Below are 26,141 nucleotides of genomic sequence, written 5' to 3'. Positions count from 1 at the left end.
CAGTGGTCACAGCACCAAGTCTGACAGAGTTCAAGAAGTGCTTGGACAACACTCTCGGGCACATTGTGTGATTCTGGGGGATGTTTCTTTTCAGGGCTAAGAACTGGACTTGATTTTTTGTGTGTCCCTTCCAACTCAGTCTGTTCTGTGATCCCGGGACTCTAACTTCTGAGATATCAATGGCATAATCTACCTAATTGCTCATCAATGTGCACAGCTTCAGAGGGTTGACCTTCAGGGAGGACGACACCTCCAAAGGCCACATTTAAGATCAAAGTCTTTGGACCCTGTCTGGGATGGGAAAGCCTGACTGTGCCATCCCACGAAGAACTGGAGAGGTCAGCACCCTTCTGCTCGTGACCGGACACTTCACCTGCCATTCAGCCACTTCCAGCCACTTTTAATGTCGGTGGCAAAGACCAGCAATGTAACAGTTTTGTCTTAAAAGCTGAAGAATGAAGGAAAACAGATTTTGTACTAGAAAGAGAAAACAAACTGAACACTTTAGACTTTCCCACCTCTCTGTTTTTGTGTTTACTTCTTTCCCTTTCCCAGAGACGGCCCTGAGGGGAAACCCTCCCTGCTCCCTCACGGCCACCCTCACCTCACACCCACCGCCAGCCCAGGCCCCCAGGCAGCAGCTGCCAAATTAACTCTGAGGGCAGCCAATCTCTCCTTTTAGCCTCGCCTGCAGAGCACAGGACCGCGGGGGTCACTCAAAGCCCGTGTTGTTCCAATGCTCTAATAACCCATTGTTCCCCCGCGGCCGCCTCAGCGAGATAAAACGAAAGGCCGCGTTTTCCGAGGGTAAGCGAATTCCCGCTGCCAGCCAAGGGCTCGGCCTCACATGGGGCCAGCCCATCCTGAGGCTCGGCGGGGACGTGGTGGGTTTGTTTTTGTTAGTGGGGGTTTGCAGGAACATCTGCTCAGAGAAGGGATGGTGTGGGTCTCGCCATCGCCTTCCCCGCAGGGCTGTGCAAAGCCGTGTTTGCTCCCTCTGCACTCAGTAAAGATACTGCACTGACAGTCCCACGGCTAAAATCTGGCTCCTACCTGCTGGATGTTTATAATCTGCTTCCTACCTGAGGTTGCAGAAGGATTGACAATCTAATGGTTGCTACTGGAAGTTTTCCAGGAGAGGGGACACACAGCATGGGCTCAGGGCAGAGAGCCCGACAGAGGGCTGAAGCACCCCCAGCATCACATCCACCAGACTCCAGGTACACAAGATGTAAGTACTGGGACGGGAGAAAGGACACAACAGGCAGAAATTAATCCAACAATACAGGAAATGATAAGATTAAAAAGTCACTCGTTTTATATTTTCACCACATCCTCTCGTCCAGTAATGAAGTTCGCTGAACATCATTAAAATTCCGCTAATGAGATATCCAACTGCCCAGAACAGCAATAACGAACGTGAGCTCTGTTTCCACCAAATCTACCAGAAAGATTTTTAAGGGTCTGCTTTCCCACTGACATGAACACATGACTCCCATTAGCCTTAATAAAGGAACAGTGCATTCAGTGGGAGAGAAACTTCCCAAGGTTGCATAACTGAACTGCAGCGTGCTCAAGACGCAGTATAGACTGCTAAGAGAAGTTAGCAGTCCCAAAACTATATGGACAGGCCAAATTCTTCCATTACTTTCCCATTAACTTTTGTCATAGTTCAGACTTCCTTGCTTTAGGCAATGAGAATACTCAAAGCTTTCTTTATGACAGAAAAATGGAAACGCAAATTTTTTAATGGAAAAGCAAATCAGACAGTGGGATGTTTAAATTCTATTTTTAGGCTGAAATAAATTAACTTCAGATATGCACTTTCTTAATGCATTGTCCCTACATACTATTCTTGACTCCACGGTATATAAATTCTTACTTTTCTAACAATGCAAATCTGTTGACAGGATGACAGGTTAAAGTTTATCTTTCAGGCTGCTTCCCTTGCCCCAGTCACAAAAATCTAGTTATGTCAATTTATGTCCCTTTTAGTGCTCAGTGAGGCGAGGAAACGGAGTGGAGTGCCAGAATGTAGAAACAATGCAAAAAAACTAATGCCAGAACTTAGTATCTGCCTCCTAGGCTAAGCTCTGCTTGCCCTCACAAAGCTTTGGGATTAATATTGTGTATCTCAAAACTGTGCTCAAGAAAAACCTTCATTCCAGATGTTGAAAGCATGATTAATCTACTGAAAGTGAGAAGCTTTTTGTTCATCTCTTCTCCCCAGTTTATATATTTTAAAATACTTTGGTACTTAGCTCTTCTTTTTTTTTTCTTTGACCAGGGTGCATGTATGCTTTTGGATACTAGAAAATTGAATTTAATAGACTATTTAAAACTAGTTGGTCATGCCTTTACCACAAGAATCTCTCTGATTCTGGTGTAATGAAAGAATCTGATGTAATTTAAGAAATTCAATACAATTGCAGCATACGTTAATGAAGGCTGCCTCATGCACTCTGCTATAGCTTTAAACGAGAATAGACTTCTCTATTATCTACCACACTGCAATGACTAATATGGGAGAATATCTAGTCTGCTACTACTTACACACATGATAAAAACTCATTAGCACACATACTCACAGAAGTTGAACTACTTTGATACAGTAAAGAGAGATGGGGAACTACATCTCTCTTTACAATTGCCATAACTGTGTGACCAGTAATGAGCTATTTTAGAGAGCCATGTGTTTAAACATATCAAGATTACCTACCTATAAAAAACTGCAAACCAACAACAATTAAAAAAACAACTCCAAACCAAACTCAACCACAAACCAAAATATAAGTGATTCATTTTATTTCACAGACTTAAAACCTCAAAGGTACAGGGACCCATGGTACTGCAGCACAGTGCAATCAGCCCTGTGCCCCATGTGGCTGTGCTCACTTGAGCTGCCAACAAACACTCAAAACTCTGGGCCCAGTCCTACTGAGTCTGGTGGTCTCCTTGGCTTAAGCAGAAGCAAAATCAGATCTCATCAAAACAAAAAACCAACAAACCCCAACCCATCCCATAACATACAGAACGACCAATGCTAACAGACTGATTTATGGATACACGATACTAACTAAAGTAGGAAACTCCATTCAAACAGAGAAACTGTAACTCACCAGTCATGTCACAACACTGAAGATAAAAATCATGCTGGTGTCAAATAGAAGACACTCAAATTACGAGACAACTATCTGCAGCATCCATCCCCAACCATTCTGTCAAACACACAACTGCAATAGCACAAAGCATCTTTATGACAGGAATAAAAGGCTCTTTAAATGCTCCTTTTATTTTTTATTGAATGAACCCACTCTTACACAAAGTTCACTCAACGATGTCTCGAGCTTTAGTACTGCCAAATCCTGTATTTCATTAGTCGACTATGGCTTGTCAGTCACACACAGAACAATCTGAAGTATTTATTGACTGCATACAATTTCTTCAAGTAGTAGGTCAGGTGGTTGTTCAAGACACTGAACTTATTACTATATTGATAAATGTAGTTGTCAGGACAAGAATCTTTTCAGTGTTACACCACAGCTGACCAAACATTTCCCTGCTCCAAGTTACTGGCAAAACTCAAAGGGAGTTAAAAGCCAAAGCCACAGACTCCTCCCAGGCAGTGTTAGTTTCAGCATTTTCTGTAGTTGACTCTTCTCACAGATCAGTAATCTTTACTAACAGTGCCTCCCTCCAAGGAAGCACACTGCACCACACCTCCCAATTGTTTTAGAAGTACATATATACAAAGACCACAGTTGAAAAAGATACCATCAGACGTGGCGAGTCCAGAGAAATCTTGTCCTAAATATTTTTCAAGTTTATTCATGAGAAAAGGGTGGAGAAAGAAACCACAGCTAAAAGATTCACAAACATGAACTCATTTACAGGTTTGCAAAGCAAATCATGCCACCAACCTGTCACGTAACCCACAGGAGAACACAGGGCAGACAGTCTGGATCAAGATACTCACTGTCGGATGAAATTAAATTGCTCAGCTCCTATATAAGTTCCTTAAAACTGCTTGGATTTTTTTGCCACTCTTAATCTCGCAGTCAGACAGGCACTAGATTAAAGTGAAGGCAGAGCAGAGAACAACCAGTCTCTAACCTTTAACAACTTCTTACATGCTGGGGTAATTACGAACACTGTTTTCATACACTGTTTATTGCCTTGAAAGGATCACCAGTGGGTTACTGGCCATAAAAACAACTGTAGCTCTATAATTCCTAAAATATTTACTAACAACATCCACCAGAGTGCAAACCCCAGAACTCTATTCTTGATAATCAGACCTTTCTGTCCAAACACAAATTGACAAAAAGACCTTCTGGCAAAACCACTCCAGAATGCTTTTACTCTGTTTTTGAAGCAAAGATCTGCCTTTTTCCCTTCCCTACAACACCACCACCCACTCTTCCAAACAAATAAGTAATCCAGTGTTGCACAGGAATTTTAATTGTTTCCATAACTTCTACTACCTGCCAAAAAAGTACTTAGTATGACAGATACGGAACAGGGTGCCTATGATACATGTATATTTATGATAAGATATGACCATATATATGGATATGTACAACATACAAGTTATGTAATAGTTAACTTTTGTATAGCTATAAAAACTAAAAGCCCTTCAAGGAGGCAACCTTCGTTCTTTGAAGTAACAGCCATGATTTGAGTTACTGACTCTCAGGCTCAGATTTACAATCAAATTACTACAGCTGAACTTCCTGCATACCATGTGAGTTAGGCTGGGGTTGGTGTCCCCTTGCGTGCTCTTAGCCACGACAGACAAGGTTGCAGCGGAAATCCCTTGCATGGAAGGCTGAAAAACTAGGATGTAAGGATGCACTCCTTTGTATTTGCTGGAAGTACAATCCCACAGCTCTCTGCAGCAGTCTCTGCAAGAGTTTGGCTGATGTGGGTGCTGAGACTGAAAGTTTGGCTCCTTTCAAGAGTTGTGCAATTTCTATTTATTTATTTATTAAAGATCTTGGTCTGTAAACCCTTCCTCACTCTGCACAGTATTTACCACAAATAATGGCCCTGGTTTCAGTGGGACCTTTGAAATACTCATGGTACAAGGAGTTACACAACCCAAGCCGGTGGGGACATTTTCAGCATATTTGTACAACTTCATTTATTTAATTATTAAGACCAGGTCTTAAAACAACAAAAACTTTTTCAAGCATTTGTTTAAACAATTCATTCCAGGTATAAGACTATTTATAAAGTATGCAAATACTGTGTACTAGTAAAATACTTACAAGAGTTGTAATTATTTTGGCAAAAGAGCTTAGAGATCTTCCCCTGAGTAAACTGCATGATAGCATAAGCCTACTAGTAGGGGAGGAGTAACAATTCCATAAAGCAAAAGTGCATTTAAAACAGTTTAATAAACAAGGGGAAAAATATCTGTTATACTTTCGTACTGGAAGCTCACAAAATCTTATCTTCAACAACAGGTATCACACATTTTTCCACTGATTTTACAACTGAGCCCAGCATGATGCAGCTTCTGACAGCATTAGGGCTTAGAACCTACTTTTGACAGCATTTTTTCATTTGTGATGGTTGGTTTGTTTTTGGATTGTTATGGGCTGGGTGAAGCCTCGAGGCAGACATGCAGCTCTGTTGATAACATATGTATTTTCCAACCCCGTGATAAATTTCCCACAACTGCTGGGCTGGAACATGACTTTCAGCAACTTGACTGTTTCACATTTGGCTAAAGCAGCATCAGTTCATTTTATAAATTAGCTCCAAGAGTATACATGGAAGACAACCATTTTCATAACAGATTGCTTTCAACACTCAACTTCAGACTCCTTTGTTCAGAAAACAATGATTACTGCTTTCAGAAATCCAAATCTCCGCAACCAAATTTTTTTCTCAAGCTGGAAATCCAAAGTCAGAAATTAATTTCACAAGGTGCACCTGGAATTTGAATATCAACATCAACAGTGCTTGCTGCTACATCCTAGGAGAGGTTTTACTTCGTATGCAAATCCTAATCTACACATATATTTCAGTACTCTTACATTACTCCCACTGAGAAGGTCTGCGCTGTTTTCAAAGCCTTAAAACCTTGCCTTTCACAGCTGCAAAGGAAATGACAAGAGAAGAAAAACACAGCCCAGTGCATATCAGCAATTAATTCCATCCACAACTGCCCAGCTGTTTGTGCGTGGAGGAACTGGGCTGTTTCCCCTCTGAGCTTTGGCCACTGAAAGCTGATACGGCCCTTTTGGAGATGTGGGCTGCTGGTAACGCGTCAGGAATGCGCGCGGGATCACACGGAGCTGCAGGGGAAGAAATGAAATCCAGACTGAGTATCTGTGATATGAGGATAAAGTTATCTGGGGGAGAGGGAGGCCGAGGGGGACGGGGAGCTGCCAGCAAAGCCAGGCTCAGCCTGCAGGGCACAACCACCACTGGCAGAGACAAGGTGGGATGAGCTCAGAAACCTGCATGTCTGTGTCAGCTCTGCCAAGGTGTTTTTCTGTTGGCTGATGTCAGACAGGTAGACCTGGAGACGCTTTACAAAAACTGTTACTTTCACTTGGGATCACGCTTTCCCAGCAAAGTTGCAATAGAGACTTGGCTCCATCCACTCCAGAGTAAGACTTATTGGTGAGTAATCTCACCAGTGCTTGCAGCCCTGAGGCCCCAGAACTTAGGGCAGAATTCAGTCCTTTGGAGTCTTTCCTATGAATGCAATCCCCTCATGCAACCCTTGGGATTTCAGGAAAGACAGAGAGTATATAAAAGGGGGATGCTATTGGTACCATTGACAAACCTCACCCTGCTAGAGCCCTGGAAATTTCTGCCCACTCAAACTCACCAGTTTACATGAACAGCTCATTTTTTCTTCTAATACTTTTAATAATTTAAAAACTCAAAACAACATGTAATTTTTTCCTCCATTAATCTAAGCTGGTCCCCATATAAAAATTCCAGATTGATTCCTTTTTGCTGAGTAAAGCCACACACAACAAAACACTTCTAATATCTATTATTGGCATTTTTTTCTTTGACTCCAACACCACCAGTAAAAAACAGCTCCTTTGATTTTTGGCAGCAGCAAGTCATCTTTTCATTGGATAGAGCAATCAATCCTCTCAAAACTGCACAGGTATTCAAAAGAATGACACTAATAAGAAAGTATTTTCACTTGACCATTTTCAAGACCAGTGCCTATGGTAAGAAGTAACTATCACTGGGCTTTCCCTTCACAAAAAAAGCAATGAAGTACCAGCTGGTGTATTTTGCTGAATAAACTGAGTCTGCTAAAACTTGCTTGCGCCCTAATGTGTGGAAAGAAAAACATTCTGCAGAAATAAAACTGTGATATGTCCATACAGTAATAAAACAAATGGTAGAAAATATCCTTCGAGCAAACAAGATTGACAAAATATTTAAATATTGCCTTTTCAAAGAAGACAGTCTACAGTTTGTAGCTATGCTTCTGGAAAGTTATAATCCCCAAAGCTATGACACAAGCATGCAGTGTTAAAATTTGGAAAATAGAAAAGCAGAGGACTTTCAGTAATTTACAGCTTCCCAAGGAAAGTAAATCCAAACCCTATGGTTGACTGGAAGATGTGAATTTGTACAAACAGCTTAAAATACCATCCCTTTTTTCTCTCTTGGAACCAATGACTCAATAAAGGCTAAACAGAACCAGCACATTTTTCAATCAGAAGCACAGCACAATTTAGACTGCATGTAACCTCACTATATTGCTGCATGAACAGTTCCACTGCTGCTGGAAAGCAAGAACAGCACTCATCATTCTTCCCACAATTTCATTTAAATCTGCTCAACATTGGGCAAATCCATTGGGGGATGATTTCCTATGTTGCTTATTGTCTGCCACAGCAAAACCTGGCCTTCTCACATATTAGAAACATGCACAGAAAGTTTCTGGAGGTGATCAGTCAATCGCATGACACTGAGCAATGCCAAGACCTCCAAGGTACGCAGGCCACCTTCCCAAGACCATTAGTTCTTTTCATATGAAGTTCAGCAATGCAAATAATTTTATTTCTTAATATCCTACTTATTCTAAATACTGGACAATACAAGACAAAAGTATTTTTAAACAGCAGAACATGCTGTTAAAAATCCCAGAAGGATTAAAGGCTTTTTTAGACTTACCTCAAAATGGAAGATATCTCAGTAAAGAAGGGAATGGTGATAGAGCTGCAGATGCCTTAAAAAATTATGTAGCTTAAAATTTCCTCCTTCCCCAGCCACACTAACTATAATGGGTGTTAGTTATTGATTTCAAATTTGTTTCTCAGGCTCAGTTTTCAGCAATATTTTGATAGAAGGCTGTGAAAATACTGATAGATGCTAAAAGTGATAACCGTAAGTTTCACTGCATCAGTAGAACTCAGCTGAGCACTACAAATAGAAATCATTCAAGTGAATCTTGCAAGTGCACATATGCCAACTGGCTAACTAAACATAACTCTTCACTGACTAGTCTCTTCTGTTTGCTACTTCTCCAGAGCAAAATTCTCTCTTGTGAAGAAAACCTATCCAAGATCTATGTACTCTTTAAAAGCATGAAAGATCTATCTCAGAAATAAACCACAATTCTTTGGCTCGTAAGGATTTACCATTTAAATTTAGGCACGATGCTTCAAGCTGGAGATAAATTTTAGTCACTAAGACTAAAATTCAGATGCAGAGAGGGTTCCAAGCCCACATAGCACTTATGTCCCAAACCAGACTTACAGATGAGTAATCGTGAGGTTTAGTTGTGCACACCTCTCAGATTTGATACACAACAAAAAATTTCACTCCAGAAGAATGCAAAGGGGGTTTAGAAAGTCCCCAGTTTTCACATCCAGCTGTAATACATGCAAATTGTTTTACTTATGCTGAATATGAACACATATCACATTTGCTGGAATAATTATTAAAATGTGGAAGTTGTTTGTGCCTAGAAATGCTTACATCACATAATAGTTAAGGATAAATAGCACCATCTGAACTTGCAAGAGAAGTTCATACTTCACAGTTAAATAATTTGTGAGTCACTTGGGAGGACTTAAGTTCTTCTCTCTCCGAGATGTGAATCAGGAACAAAGTTGCTCAATGTCTAAAAGTTCCCAGTTCGAAACAAAAATTCCTAAGTCCTAAAGTAACAGTTTTCATTTATCATCTATATTATCTACAGAGTACTGAAATTTAACATCTTCATGTTCAGCATCTGTGTTTGTGAAATCATTAGGTCCTAGAGTCCAATTCTTTCTGCCTAACTTCAGATAATTACATAGCACTTGAGTTCACTGTCTAACTAAGCTCTCTCTGGCATGAAGTCAGTAATTATCTAGACTTCATTGGCTGTGCCATAGACTTAGAGTTGTTCCAACAGAGGCACACAACCCACAAGCACTGATATTGCAGAGATCTCGAGTTATGCAAGGCACGTGCTGCTCTGAAACACTGACAAGCTACAGGCAAGACAGAATGAACATGTAAGAAGAGATCACTTAACTATTTTATTAGCCCAGGGGAAAAAAATCCAAGTGGCAGATATAAAAACAATTCATTAAATTCTTGCAATTCATGTGCACAATGGGTAATACACATTTCTATGCATCTCACAATCAGAGGTCTTTTTTTACATTGCCTAAGTCAACAAGACATATTACAGACTAATTCTCAGCAGTGAGATACAGCACAGCATAAAACAAGAACCTCAGTGCCAAGCACATCCCAAGATCTGGCAACAGTGTGAGTGTAGACTTAAATATGCTGTGAGAAATTGTCACCAGGCACAAACGAGGTTTCAGAATACCAAGTGCAAGAACTGCCAACATAACAATCATTAAGTAAAAATATATGACCAATTCCTCAAGAAACATAAAGGAATAAAATCTCAACATGTAGGGAATAGAACAGGAGGAAAAGTGAAGGAAGGAGGAACAGAGGAAAGGTACCAGATATATTTTATTGGGTTCGCAATCAAAATACAAATTTATTTGATTACAAAAATGTTCATCCATGGAGACTACTATAAAGCAAAGAAGCTTAATAGGAAATAGTGTTAAACAAGTTCCATAAATGATTTTTAAAGTAATGACAAAGCTTTCTCATTCTCAGTAAGTGCTTGAAGCTAATGTGAATCTCAAAGACTGTCTTTGGTATTTTACTGTTGCTGTTAAGAATGAAAAATGAGCCAAAAAGTTAGCAAATGCACTGCACAACTCACACTTCTTGACATCAGTGTGGTACTAGAGTCTCTACATCTCAGTGTTAGCATGACACGTAAATAAACAAAGCACTCCTTTATAGTAGAAATCCTTTAATGGTTCATGCTGAAAGTGGAATAAAGGCAACAACAAAAACCCCTCTCATCCATCAGCCCACTACAAGCACCTTGCTGTATTCATGGCAATAAAGAGTTTATTGCAGTGAAATGTATTGAATGTACTGCATTGAAATGTATTTTGTAAAAGCTGATTTAAGCTCTCCTCCTTCCATGACAGTTAGATGAGCCAGGGTTGAATTGGCATGATGCATGACAAACATGCAATACTAAGATATGGTGAAGATGACAGGATTTTTGAATACTTTTCTAAATCATACAAGCTTATCAGTACCCACCTACAAACATATGCTTTCTTCCATATGACACAATGTGCAAAATAGCAATGGTGCAAACTTCATGTTTTATGCTTGAAATAGAATAGCATAATTTTATTATGGTGTATACTCCCAAAGCCTAAGGGAGAGATTTGGTGAAAGAAAATATTCCCATGGAAGTTACCTTATCTTTCCGGTAACCTTTGGTCATTTTGTAATTCTTTGGTACAAAACTGGTATAAAGCTGACAGATGCTGGAGAGGGCCTTTTGGCTGGTCTAGTAATTCTGTTTCACTTTAAAGCTATTTCACCATCATTAAGTACCTTAAAGAGGCTCTAGCCGTGAAAAAGCCTGAAACTGCTTTTAGTTCAAACAATATTTTTTTCCTAAAGCCTGGTACAATGCCAATATGACACTTTATCTTATTTATTTTGCATCTTCTTACCAAGAAATGTGCGTTATCAGTAATGTAAGAAAGACTCACAAACATTCAGTTTGATGTGTGCCAATCACATACAAAGACAGGCGAAAATTCAGACTTGGCAGATTTCATAGGAGTCTACCTACTGACAATGCCACACATACCACAAAGTAAGCTTCACCTACATTTTGTGGTCAGAACCTGACCAAAATTAAACAAACATTCACATCTAAATTAATGTGCATCAGCAAAGATCTTTATTACATATGTGTTATTTAGTGTTCTTGAGGCAACACAGTTATTTTCAGTCCACTGTTTCCTATAATCCAGTTACTTATTGAGTAACTAATTTTTACTCAATAAGTAACTAACTTATTGAGTATCTAATTTATCACAAAGTTACATTGTGGTATAGAATTCTGTTCCTGGCTGTTAAGTAAGTACATTTTTTGAAAAGTTATACCATTATAGAAGAAACGATTGGGGTTTTTTTGCATTTCACACCAACAGCAAGTTCAACTCTGCAGGCTGAAGAGGAGGAAAATGAGACCTAAATAACTGCATGTCCCACCCTAAGGTTAAAGGCCATCTATCTGAAATGCACATGAACACTTCCCTCAAATCCTGAGATAAGTTTTTGCCCACGCATTTGCCACGTGGTTACCAATTTTGTGGTCTTTGTTCCTAATGAAACACACCAACTTGCCTGTACAGACCTGCAGGTGTGTGGTACCCTGGCTATTCCTGGAATGCTTTTAATACATTCAAATTTTGTTTGTCTATCTTCCTGCTCTGATCTCACAGCCATTTTAAGCAACAGATCACAGTTGCCAGATCAATGTTGTCACTGGTGGTTACCGTAAGCTCTCTTGGGTAAATGGTATCTACTCCTGGCAATTTGCCACTTTTATTTTTCTATGTTTTAAAAATCTTTTTAACCAACATTTCAGTTTGAGACCAATCTTCAAAAAATGACCTACAAAGTGAAGTTTCTGCCCTAAAATCTCTCAGGAAAGCCAACTTGGATAAAAACCATATAGCTTTTTTACTGTGCCCTATGTTCACCAAGTATTTCTTCAATACTTCAGTCACCTATCAGCTCGCCAGTCTGTCTGGCAGGATGTTCATTCCTGATGTACTTGAAATGATTCAATTTAAAGGATTTATTGCTGGCTCTGGTATCTTTAGCAAATTGTTTCTCAGAATATCTTCTGGCCAGACTTATTATACTTTAAAATTTAATTTGTGAGAGAGTTTTTTTTCCCCTTCTATTTTCTTCAGCAAAAACTTCAACTTTTGAAAGATGGTTCCTTGTTGCTAAGAGATTCCTAAACCCTGCTATAAACCCCTCCTTGCCTCTTAAAAATAAAAGTAGCAACAACAAAAAGTTTGAAGTCTTCAGTAGATGGGTATATATTTTAACCAGCTTCTAATTCATTCTTTTAAAAGCCACTCTACTATCTGCATGCTTTAACTTCCTTATAACAGGCATTTTCATTTTTATGACTAGCAAAGGCAGAGGGATGGCAGGGAAATTGCACTGCTCAGACCACTGGACTTGAATCAGACAAACACATTCCTGGGAGCCAGGGAACAACAGCTCTGCTATCCCAGACAGAAACATACTGAGAGCAACACTGATGCTTTCTGAAGTCACTGCCTTCAACAAGCTTGAGACTTGTATCTACAAGATTTGGAAACACAAAATTGCTTCCTTCCATACTTTCATAGTAGCGGGTTGCTGCCCCAGTCAATGGAGTATAACCACTATTGATATTGTATGTTACAATGCTTCAAAACTTTTTTTTTTTTTAAGGAACACATACTCAAACACTGCAAACAGAATGCAGATGGGTTTGTTTTATCATTGTTTAAATGTAATATTTGAGGGATTGACTGCTTTAGTTTATAAGAAGAATTAACCCAATCTAAAGTAACAGCCTATGTGAAGTGGTCCATTTCCATGGAGAATAAACACATTTCATTCAGCAATTCATTCACCAATTTGTGTAGCTGCACTACTGTTAGTAAAAAAAGCGATTAAATTAAATTTAAAATTTAGATAATTATAGGTTATTCCAATTACTGGTATAGATAAGCTTCAAACTGAACTTCTTGACATGAAACCCTCCTTATCTCTATGTTAAGATGTAGACACTGGGCAATAGCAGCAACTGTCAACCACTGCAAAACTGCTCCTGAATGTGGAGCATAATGAAATCAGACTTTCATGTTTTGTTAGTGATTGTTTTTACCCCATGCCCCTTCAACCAAGACTCCCCTCAGACTGACACACCACAAATCACAGTTCCTAGCACTCCACGCTGATAACCAGCAGAGACTTGAGTGTTGGCAAGTCTCAGTTAGCAGCCTAAGCTCTGCAGGAGGAGCAGAATTAAGGGAGCATGAGCTGCAAAGAACTTGACTGAGTTAGTTTTAACCTGACACACAACAAAACCAAGCCTTAAACTTCCACATTTAACAGACTCTTCTCCATGAAGAGTCATTGGTCATCAGCAGACAGAGAAAACCTTCATGTTACTACAACTGAACTGTCAAGAAATTATACAAATCCAGCTTCAGCAGAGGGGAAACAAAAAACTGACTTTCTAAATATCAGCATTTGCTAAGGATGTTATAATCTCTGAATACAGCTCAATAAGTGAAGGGGGGGGAAATCACAAACCCACAGGCTGTTGCTAAGTTAAATTAGTACCGAGTGGGAGAGTTTCAAGGTTTATAACTACTTTAGAAAAACAATCCAGTTTTAAAACACATATTCCTCATTCACTCTATGCAGCTGATTAATAAAGCCAAACCTGATAAAATCCAACAATCTCCACAGTAAACACACAATGGTGAGCTAATACACACCTAGCCACATTTAGGCTTTTATGCTTTACAAAGATTCAGCAGTTTTAAGTCATCAGGGACAGATTTATTCCTACACCAAGGAGCAATTAAAAAAAATTAAGTACAATGTGGTAGATGTAGAGACACAATTAAAGCAATTTCATTAATAGCTATAATGCTAGCAAAATAGAATGAGTTTATCTTTTGGACAAAATATTTAATTTTAAGGTAGATCTGTTCTCTTGCAGTTATAAGCCTGATCACTTAAAATATACCAGTCTGCAACTTTGAATAGCATTTCCAGCTTTAATTCCATCATCATACAGAAAGAGCTGAAAATCTGATCGCCATGTCACAAACAACTGAAGAATTACATCAGCTCTTTGCAGAGCTGTTCTTCATTAATTTATAATTAACAGGATGTGATAAAACAATCTGTATTACTAACTTTTAACAGCCTTCTTGTGTCAGCTGGAAAATGTTTTTGTGTGGTGAATGCCAGAGCTCCAATGCTTCTCTCCCATGCCCAGCAACTCCCTACAATTCCTTCTGGAGGTGCCCACCAAGCTCCTCTGCTCCCTGCTGCAATCAGAGATTCACATGAATGCTGTCCTCTTCCTCCTCCTGCCTCCCGTGAAACTCTTTATCACATGGACTGAGGAATTTGACTGGGAATGAGATACAGAAACTTATCTGCTGCCAGCAAATTGTTTCCATCAAAGGGACCTCGGAAAGGGAAAATGGCAAAGAGCAATCCAACACTCTTCAACATGTTCCAGGAACTCAAGGGAACAAAAAGCAAAAGACAAAAGGAAAAAAAAAAAAAGCAGCACCAACTATTCAGTATTTCAACATAAGTGAAATAAAGCCTTCGAAAATTGTGCTGTCTTGGAAAGCCTGAATGCCTTTTTCCTAAATCCTCAGCAGAAGTAACAGCTACAGAAATTCTGTACAAGCTCAGGATTAGCAGCATGCCCGGAGGAAGTGGGATCTTTGCTTCAAGCACCCAATTCGCATTTAAAAGGTTGCAGGAATTTGGATAAGCCTTCCTTACTGCTATGGATCATCCAAGTAGCAGCAATTCTGGAAGTATCCTAGGGTGGTGTTTTCCTGTTTTATTTACTAATCTTCCTCATCCTCAACTTCTAAGCTACTCCAGCTTTCCATCACAGTGAGAGAAGCAGTACAAGTGCTCAAATTTAATATGTTTATGCCAGAGAAACTTTAGGTTTGGCTCTTTTGAGACAAGACAATCATCACTTGGTGCTGAGGTCACAGAGAACCAGGTTCTATTTTGTAACAACAGTCTATGCTGAAAATTATTGTGTTTTCAAAATAATGATTAAAGACACAACCAAAACCCCACAGCTCTTTCACATATGTACTAAAAGCAACAGGAGCTACACACAAAGCAAGTGTTTTTTCAGGAGAAAGGCAACAACTATAGAAATGTTGAGCAGGATCTCCTTTTATCTTTTACATATTTTTTTTTAACTCTCTTTGATTACTTTAACTTGCACAATACATATCCCACATTTTATTTCATTTGTTATGAGTTTCTGGGCAGAGCTCCAGTGCTTTGGTGAACTGGTCACAGTGAACAGCTCAGTTCAGCATGAGCACTACCACCAGCAGGGAAAGCTGGAGAAGTGGAGGAGATAAAACACCATTGTCACATCCATACAGGACAAGGTTGAGACAAGTAATCAGGAACTGAGTTCCACAGAATTTCTTCATCTCAACAGGAAAGAAAAGTCCAACCAATGCAGGACTTTAAATGCAAATCCTCTTCACAATTAATGTGGTTACCTTTCAACCTGAACAAGAAAAACACAGATTGCAGATACAGCATGAACAAATATTACTGTCTGCAACTTCAAATATTTAATGAGATAAAAGCAAAGACTCAGACTTCTATGCATTGAAATTTCTCATAATAGGAATTAAAAAAAAAGCTTTAAATTGATTCTCTAGAGAAAAAAGCATCAGATTATATAATTGTATGAAATGTGCATAAGTACAAATCCGTGTTTATTTTGTCTTCATTATCAGACTGCAAGACAACTTCTTTTTACTGGAAAGAGGCATTTAAGGCAGAAATACACTTGTGTCACATATTCTGTTTCATCATTCATGCAGACAGGATTATCTACAGTCACTGACATTTGAGGAGCCACATCTGGGGAACTTAAACAGCACCAATTAAAAAACTGACCAAAATCAGGAAGTTCACTGACAATGAGGCTCAGAGGGGACAATATATTTACATTTAACCAGAGGACCCCAGGCTTCTAGGATGATTAAATATGGTTCCATCAGGGCTGGTAGCTGACAGAAGATGGGGAACACAATCTTTCCATGTTTGCATGAATACATTCAGGAATAAACACTTATTAAACACTTTCCCTTGCTTGACCCTAGGAAGCATCATGGCTAAAGGGATTTTGAGCCAATATTCATCCCAATTCCTCACTGATGGGCTGGAAGGGCGAGGGCTGTTTGGAGAATGGAGAGGAACATTGGAAGATGCACTGGTTGGGGTGGGAGGAAAGCAGTCAATAGCATGCTTAAAATAGTCCCACAGACATATCTAGCCTCTCTCAAGGATTAGAAAGCCCAGGGACTCAAAACCATCAACGCTACAGCAGCCTAGTTAGGAACATGACCTTCAGCAGAGCTGGAAAACAGGGTGTGTGCAGGTTGCAGGAATGGGACACTAAAAGCTGACACTTCAGTAGGGCACAGACAAAAGGTTTAGTCAACTCTACACTGGTAGCATGCAAAAATACTTTGGCAACTGTCCTGCTCTGCCCTACTTTGGCCTCTTCCTCAGTCCTGTGTGTTAGGGGATTTTAAAAGTCTAAATGAGTAATGCCACCTCCAGCTTAGAAATAGGCTGCATATCAGACAGAGACATTAAAAAAGAAATATCAACTTTACTAACTTGCTGAATCTTAAGAGTTCTGTGAGATGTTTTCAAAAACAGTCCAAACAAACCCTTTGAATGTTTCAATAGTTCAAGATCTGAGCTCTCCTCACTCAAATCATGGAGATAGTGCAGCTTTCCCAACAGCTAAGAGACAATGTTGAATTTTATTTGACCAAGTTAAATGGCTATGGGTAATACAGCTACACTATCTGTATTTCAGGGAGGGCTTGGGGTTTTATTGTTATTTTTAAAAGAAAAATCAATTCAGGTGATAGATTGGAAGACAGATTAGTCTTGCATCTTACTGTATTTTTGTACAGTTTACTTTTAGATTGTTCCTTAGAGCAGGAAATAAAAAGGCCATTGTTTTACCATGTTCCCCCATCATTATAATGAGATGCATCAGATTGGAGTGATTGAATAAACTCAAAACTCCCCAGGTTACATCCTTCATCTTCAGCTTCGACTTTCAAGCAAGCTTAACTCTTATTAAAAAGATCAGGGCTGTCCTCAGGCATACCCTGTCTTTAAACATGAAGCCCCAACCACATTTAATGGAAAAGAACTGTCAGTCTCCAACTTTGCCAAGCTCCATAGCAGGTTTAAACAATTATGCAAGACAGTAGATTTTGATTCCAGGCTCCTCTTACTCAGTATCAAGTTCTAAAAATAATATTTTTCTTTCTGCTAGGGCACCTCCAAATAGTGATGATCCAAAGGCATTAAAGAAAAAGAAAGTTACAACTTAAAGAGCGTGACACAGATTATGAATAAAGAAACCCTTCCCATATGGAAAAGTTTTAAAAATTTGACATTTCTTTTCAATATGTGTTAATCAGAAAGACAGTAGTGAATTCTCACTGCTTGAGACAGAAAAGAATCAAACCTCTTGGGACACATTACACAAAGGCAATTGCAAAGAAGGGAGAACAATCCTGTAGTTTCTTTTAAAACCATACTCCGTGTTTTTTTTAATGGCTGGGAAAGTCAGCAGTTTGGAGCCAGCCACATGTTACTTATCAATGCTTCAAATGCAGGGTGAGTTAGAAAGGCCATGCCTGGTTCCTTTTGCAATTGGGAAAAATCTCTTTTGAAGTCTTTCTGAGGGACTGATGGGGGAGAAAGTGTCAGGAAAAGGATTTGACAGGTTCTGCACAGTGAGGGGCAAAAAAACGTCAAGAGTAAAATCCCTTGTCTAAAATGAGCAAAGAGATAGAAACCTCTCGTTCAGCACTGGAGACGCCAGATAAAATGTCTAAGAGTCCCTTGTATCTATTTTCCAGCTACACATTAATTCCTTTTTATGCTTTTTGCCAGCTTCTCATCTTACCAGGAGCCTGCAGGAGAAGCCAGTCCAACGCTGCAGGGAATGCAGCCACACTGGGGGCTCCATGTCTAACAGTCTCCCAAGATCCCAGAAAAACATCTTGTATTTTAAATACCCCAAGCATCACAGAAGACCACAGTTTCAAGCTGGAACCAATGATCTGAATCATCTTAAAGCAAAAGTGAAAGGACCAGAAATTACCCAGTTTTTTAAAATGAAAGGCATTATTGATGAACACATCAGTGACAACAACACTGTTGGTTTTGCTCTTGGACAGCAGAGAGGTTTTGCTCTCCTGTATTTTTCAATTCTGTCTAAATAACAGACATGGGTAGTTTTGTATCATGTGCAATGTAAGCATAACTACTACCAGCAGGTGAAGAACTGAATTACATTTTGTTTTTACCAGGACCATAAGTTGCGTTGCCCTTTCTTTTAAATTCTCACATTCTTCAAACAAAAAGAAAATGTCCATTATTTTTTCCATCAATCACAAAGACTTAATGAAACTCATCTTTAAAAGCTGTATTTATATTAGAAATTTGAGAAATTAATTCCATATAAACTCTACTCTCATCTGTAGCAAACTGCTTTTGTATGTGTGGCATAAGCAACTTACACAGCTACAAACAACACAAACTTAGCATCCACAGGACAGAAAGGACCAGAGTTCACTACATCACTACTCACAAGTTACAAGTTGATGCACTCTTAGTGGAAGAAGGCAGCTCAGCTCCTCTCAATTTGAAGTGCACAGAAGTATAAAATCAGCTTTTATTACTAAAAGCCATTGTCTTTCCATTTTGATGAAGTGATAATATTTTGACTTCTTCCTTGCTTCTGCCTCATAGCATTCCATTTGCAAGGTACATGTAGCATCTCACAGATAATACTTTGCAGCAAAGAAAGGAGAAAAACTGTCTCCAACTAAGAAAAATCTTTCAAAAGAACCCTATCCAAGTGCTAGCAACAGGATTATTTTAATATAGTCTTTTTAGTTACATAACAGACATGAAAATGCAAGTTATAACAGTGTCTTATTTTAATAAAGACCTGAGAAGCTAGATAAAAGAGTGCTAGACAAAAAATACTTCAGATAAGAGATTAGGCACTCAAATCCCTAAAATATTCCACTGTAAGAGTGTTTGCTGCCTATTATTATAAAGACCACAACACAATACATGTTATCTATACCATAGATACAATTGTAAGACATTAACAGAAGTGTCTGAAAAATGTCCAAAAGAATCCCCAGTTCCAGCTTGTAGAATCCAGGCTGCTCTCAGGTTCTGCCATCTTTATACCACTCCCTTTGCATCTTTAGGAGCTGCACATGGAGCAGTTAAGTACTGTTAGCTAAGTCTGCTAACTGCCCTGAAGAAAGTCCAAGCTTCAATCACCACACTCACTCGTCTTTGATGATATTTATCATCAGCTGGTGCCTGTACCCCACTGTACAAAAAGGGAATATCTACCTCACTGGATGCTGGAACTTACAGGATACCTCAATACCCTTATGCCTATGCAGTTCTATTATATATTTAGAGCAAGTATTATGCAGCTTTGTTCAGACTCTTGTACACATACCAAAGCTAAGGTAAAACTTCATCCCACAAAAGTATTTTGCACAACATTCATGAGATTATTGTGATAGGTTTGTCTGTGGTTTTTAATAAACCCACTTTAAAAGTGGCAGTTCACTGATTCTGTTCCCTCTTCCCCCTTAATATTGTTACACTAGAATAAAGCAGTAAAATGTTCAGGCAGTAAAATGTTTAAGGTACCTTGAGTTTTTTTCCACAGCTGTCCTCCTCTCCAGTAATACAGTTGACCTGGAAGACAGAAAAAAGACATGATTGACTCCTGGTAGGCTTCTCAACTGGAATATACTGTATACTGTACATTTAGCTTCTTGAACCCCTTTTCAGAATTGTTCATTGAATTACATTTTATTTTGTTATCCTATAACGCATTTTTCATATAACAAAATCTCCAAGGGAAGTCTCATTTGAGAGTGTCTAGTTGGAAATCTCAACACTGACTGGGTTACAACTCAGAAAATCCAGACTACCTGCTGCATTTTTAAAGTAGAGAATAACAGCCACAATCCACAACTCCTCTGAGGAAGCTGAACTCCAGAGCAGTGGCTGAGCTGGGCCAGGAGCAGAGCACAGGAACACAACACCTCCCTTTGAGCACTGACAGCCGCCAGTGCCCAGAGCTCCGATGGAAACAACTGCCCTGCTCTGACCCTTTCCCACCACCGAGCAGGAATGGGTTTTCCTCCTGCATTCATCTTCTAACATGAATGTAAAATGAGTAAATACAATAGCAATTTTTACTTCTATCATCTTTTGTCTTCACAGGCTTTGACCACAAGTTATCTTCAGTCAAACCTGACAAATTATTTCCAACATTTTGCTTTTTCCCTCAGCCACTCCACCAAGAAAAAACAGTTATTTCCTGGGGACAGGGGCCAGACTCCTTCCTTTCATGTATACAAAACATTTGCTACATTTTCTAAGGCCTATACATTGCAAATTAGACATTTTATGCATTGTGAAAACACTGGGCTCAGCCTACTATGAGCCAAGGTGGTACCTCTCACCAACTTGTTACCCCATTTGAATTCATCAGGTTGCAACAAACTCTTTCAACCATTCTCTCCTCAAGCATTACTGCTTAGGTTTTCTCAGCATATCACACTACAAATACTTCACCAGTTTCAACACTTCAGCAGCCTGGTTATCCCATTTCCCATCAGCACTAAAAGCTGGATTATTCCATGTGCTCTATGAATTTCAGGAGTAAAGAAATTACTTTCAAAAAAACCAATGCGCGCAAAAATAATGCAAGTAGAATTACACAAAATTACTGGAAGAGACTATAATTACAAGATACTCTAAAGCAAAAAACAAAATTCCAAGAGAAGCAAAAATAAGATGTTATTGTATCTTGCTATTGCTCAAATTGTCTATTTTCCCTGAATGATTTGCTTATATAAAGTCAATACCTTGCTCAGCAAGTTTGCATTTAGGAATGAACAATGTACTTATACAGAGTATTACAGGTGTAACACAGGCAAACAGCCACAAGACTACTTAATCTACTTTTAGAGCTGACAGGAATACAGATTTAGGGGAGATTTAGGGAACAGAATTCTCAATCTAGGTGCTCTTTGTGGGGCTTGGGCATATTTGCTCATTTTGCTGCCCTGCCAAATGCTCCCTGGCAGAGCACACAAAGCAATGGCAGTGACTGGGAAAGAAAAAGAAATCCATTGGCACCAAAATGCCATGCTAGAGTGTGAGTACTCCACAGCATCAGGAATTTAAACACTCCAATGTGACTGTTTATTCTTGGCACAAGTGCAGTTTATTTTTCATCTACTTCACACTGTTAGAGATAAGGGAATACTATTTTTACGCAAGCTCCTGATATGTTATTTTAAGCGTAGCCATCACAGGCAAGAAGAGACTCTCTTCCAGGCTAACAGCTCCTGTTTCCAGAGGGCATTGACAGACCACTCTCAGACAGGAAAATTTCAGTCTCTCCAATTTTTCAGCTTCAGGTCTAGAAGCACTGCTTTGCAGAACACAGAGGTGCCCATATCTGAGGTGCTGGACACCACTTCAGTCTCCCTAGCATGGCACAGCCCTGCTCCCTCCCAGGAGGGCCAGGGTAGCCCCAGGACAGCAATGGGCAGCTTGCTCAGCTCTGTCCCCACCTCTGGGCACTGCACAGACTGGAAATCCTACAGCTCTCAGTAGAAGGAGGTACTGTGGGAGAAAGCCAGAAACTGTGACATTACAAACATAAAATGCTATTGAGCAAATTTTTTTCCTGTCCTTTGTCACAAGCTCTTTGCTACAATCTCTTCTACTTCACATCCCTTCACCCTATTACCACTCAATGCACTTTCACAAGCTATTTATCCCTCCCCACTTCAAAATTCTCATTATTAAAACAACAACAAAAATATGTGATAATTATCAAACTACTCTGCCATTTAGTGCCATGACTTAATTCCCTCTGCTTAATCCACCAGGGTCTTTCATCCCATTCTACCCAGTGTTGGAGTATGAGCAAGAAACTTTGACACAGGCACTGGTCAGGAAATGTCTTCACTGAACTTTGCATTGTTTAGGTCACATTCTCAGCTCTTGTTCATCAGTTAAATGCCTTCGTGCCCAAAATAAAATTATATAATCAGTAACAAAGGATGCAGATCATATCAAGAATGGGAAAAAGAAAATCTGGGAAGGAGTAACAGTCACACATTAAAGAACAAACTCAGAGTCAGCTCTCAGATCAGGAAAACCACAACAATATACATTCTTAGAGGAATAAATTAGGAAGAAAGATGGATTTTAACTCAAGAGATGACATAAAGATGGATTTTAACTCAAGTGAGACAGATATTGAACATGAACAGCTTCGAAAAAATTTTCAATACATCTGAATAACCGCATATGTCAGAAATCAGACATACTACACAAATCCTAACAGGATATTGAAAATGCAAGTACAAATTAGATGCTAAATGTGGGCTTCAGCCTGTAGGACAAAAGAATTTTTGTGTCAGAAACACCATTTATCTTGAGAATTAAAGTGCAAAAGCCACTTGGTTACTTGAGAGCTACCTCTGCCTCTCTTAGAGAAATAATATTTTAGAGCTGCATCCAGAAACTATGAGTAATCACAATGATGGATAGTCCAGGAACTGTTGGGATATCCCTAAGAAACATGCCCTGGAATGAAATTATAATCTTCCTCAGCTACTCATATTATAATGGCTGATCAGTGTGCATTAGGAAAATACACTCTGGTTTGAATCCAAACCTTCAGTATAAAAGCAAAGCTCTAGTAAATATTTAAGGGAATTTTGAGTTCCAAACTGAAGAGCTGGCAACTAAGTTCTTTCTTTTTTTTTCTAACAAACAAAACCATCAAAAGATTGTGCAACTCTAAGAGCCCTTAAGGAAACAATTGGGAATTTTTCATAACACGGTATTTCCTTATACTGCTCACCACAGGAATGCAAACAGTTCCACCAAACAGAGATTCTTCATTGGAAACAACTGACAATCTAACCATGTTTCCATCTTTTCCATTCTCAGCACTCAGCATACAAAACAGATGATAGAATAGAATACAGAACTGTCATACCAGGGCCACAAGACATTTTTACTATAAATCAGCACCTGAGAAACTTAACAAAAACATATTTCCTAGGGGTTACAGTGAGAATTTTTGCCTATTTAGCACCTTTGATTAACAAAACTGTGATCTTCTACTTACTTGTTGAATTTCCCTTAAATACTGTTAGCATCCCTGTTAACCCAAAACAGACCCCTATCCTCAACCATAACTCAGCATATCAGTAACAAGTCACATTCCCATAGCATTCCCTGACAGTAAGGCAGGTGAGGCAAAAAAACATGGGCTGGTACTCAAGCGAATTAGTGGAAGGAAAAGCAAAGCTACTCTTTGTACTTTAGAAGACATCCCATGTAAATCTAATGCATAGATTTCCTCACCACCTGCTTAATTTAGGATTATTTGAGTAATGTCAACTGACACCATGAATCCCTCCAAAGGAAACTGGAAATGTTTGTGTGTCTGTACAGAAATGGTGCTCAGAACTGACATTCTACCAGAAACTGCACAAGGAAAGCAAGTATCAGAGGGAGCAAGTACCTCAAGGGAAAGGCAAGACAGGACTTACAAAGAGACCTAATTTTCCTGACAGATAATTAACAAGTCACTATCATGGAGAAAGCAATTTACACTCTGTGCTGAACTTCATGCTGTGAAGACAGAAATATAGGATAAATGAACATAGGCAACTGAAAAAACAGTATTGTCAGATATCAGAAAGGCATTGTGAATGGGAAAGGTGCTACATCAGCACCCTGACCAGTATATGTCATTGCAAATTTGCAACTCAATTAAGGCAAGATTTTAATCAGAGCTACAACTGCACTTAATTCTCTCAATTCAAGCTGAAGGAAAGCAAGAGGAACAAGTCATAAAAGGAGAACAAAACTGGAATGTGTTACAAAGAGACCAAATTGTTTTCAAAAGGAAAAACCAAAACAAACAAAGCCAATGAAAGACAAAGCTTTATGGAGTTAGTTTGCCAAACAAGTCAAGAATTTTGGATGGTAGAAAAGACAGACAAATGTCTTAACTTCAGATAGAGACATAAAAAGACTTTGCTAGTGTGGAAGTGTTTACAATCCATGGCAGAGAGATTATTATTCTTGTAGTCAAGGAAACCACTCTTAGAGGATTTCAAATTTTGGAATTCCCCTTTCAAGAGGGAACACAGGAAAATCCTCCATGCTCTTCTAAAAGAAGAATGAATATGGGTTTAGTGTCCCAAACAGGGCCACAAGGCTTTGACAACAAAATGGTTCCAATGGCTCCACAGAGGAAGAGGTCACATCATAAATGAAACATGTCAATACTGCACTTTCATAGATCATCAGTGATAAAATAGCCACTACATCCCATAATATTTTCACATACAAAATCATTTACCAGGAGTTGCTAAGCCAGTAGCTAAAATTTTCAAGCTAGGCTTTATTTAAATTACTGCATCTCTTGATGTTTTCTTTCAAAGGGATGCCCACTGAACTCTCAAGAGCTGACCTTTCGTCACAGCACTCTGCTGGTCTTGGAGAATTCAACTTTTCTGAAGTTACAAACATGTGAAACCTTCCCTCCTGTTTAGATGATTCTAAACATAAATTATACAAAGAAACAGATTGGTTTAATTATAATAGTGGAGCAAAACTTATTTTTCCAGTTTTTATCTTGACTAGATAACAAAATCTCACTTCAGCAGATACATCAAAGTGTGCTGAGATTTAGAATAGAACTCAAAAACTTTCTTTTATTTTTATTGCTGTCAACATCCTAAGAATAAAATACGTACCAAAACCTTTTCAATTTAATCTCCCTGGTGTTGCTAGAGAACTACCCAGACTCTGCAGACTGTAAAGCAAGGGAACACTTACAGCACACCACTATCACCATCATTAGAAATCAGTAATACCAAGTGATGGAAGAAATTATTTGCTTGTTTTCATTAAAATGCACAGTTCATTTTTAATTTTTCCTGCAGTCCCTGCACCAAGATCCATGTTCAGAATGGCAAGAAACTACTTGGCAAAATTTATGTAACATTCATATTCAAGTTGAATTAGCACTACAACCACTAGAAGCTTTGGTGCTGATAAGGAAGAGAGACTGATTTTATAAAAATATTACAAATTAAAGCTATGAAGAGTAACTGCAAAGCTTTAATTATGATTTCTGGCTGAAATAAATACATATGAAAATGAAAGTTAATTCACACTTACTTTATGGGTTACTGTTTATAGTAACACTGGCTATTAATTTTACCTTTGTCATCTGATAAACCCCACTAACAAAGGCCCAGTGCTCAACGGTTTGGTGTTGTAAGGAATAGAGCTGCTGTCTGGTATCTATCTTAATGACTGTTTCCCAGCAAGAATAAAATTATTTTCAGGTGTGGTACTTTAGGTACTACATTACTAAATTTTCACATTAATGCAGCCTAAGCAATGGGAAATGACACTGTCAGAAATCATCTGAATGGCCTTATCTGACTGCTGGGTACAGTTTTGCTACAGACCTTCTAACCAGCCTCAGGGAAGTAGTTTCTGCATTATACACTTCTGCTCCCCTTGCTCCCTTCAAATGAGGTGAGGTCTCTGCTGAGACTGGCATGAGAGGAGGTGTGTGTTAATATACTGTAATGCACTGCATCTCTTCCAGTAATGGCTGTGTCAGACCAGACAAAACACAAGTGCTAACTGCAGCTCCAAAAAGCCTGTCAAGAGGAGGCAGACAGTGCTCCTTTAGTCTTCCTTATAAAAAATGAAAAAGCATAGGTTAAAGCTACACCAAATCCATTTAAGTAAAATAATTTTCAAGCCATGTCTAAGGTTCTGGGAATTGTGAAGAAAAAGAC

General features: G+C 39.0%; 1 protein-coding gene across 2 annotated transcripts in view; it reads right to left on the bottom strand.

Annotated features, from left to right (window-relative positions):
* Positions 1–26,141, bottom strand: part of ADD3 (adducin 3) — a 90,642-nt gene that overhangs the window by 37,546 nt on the left and 26,955 nt on the right. For both annotated transcript variants that reach the window (XM_059851943.1, XM_059851945.1), the window contains exon 2: positions 19,921–19,968. The gene's annotated coding sequence lies outside the window, so the exon portion shown is untranslated. The remainder of the gene's footprint in view (positions 1–19,920; positions 19,969–26,141) is intronic.

The sequence above is a fragment of the Haemorhous mexicanus genome, chromosome 7 (assembly GCF_027477595.1).
Source record: "Haemorhous mexicanus isolate bHaeMex1 chromosome 7, bHaeMex1.pri, whole genome shotgun sequence".
NCBI lineage: Eukaryota > Metazoa > Chordata > Aves > Passeriformes > Fringillidae > Haemorhous > Haemorhous mexicanus.
The sequence above is the reverse complement of the archived record's forward strand: the minus strand, read 5'-3'. Positions and strand labels throughout refer to the sequence as shown.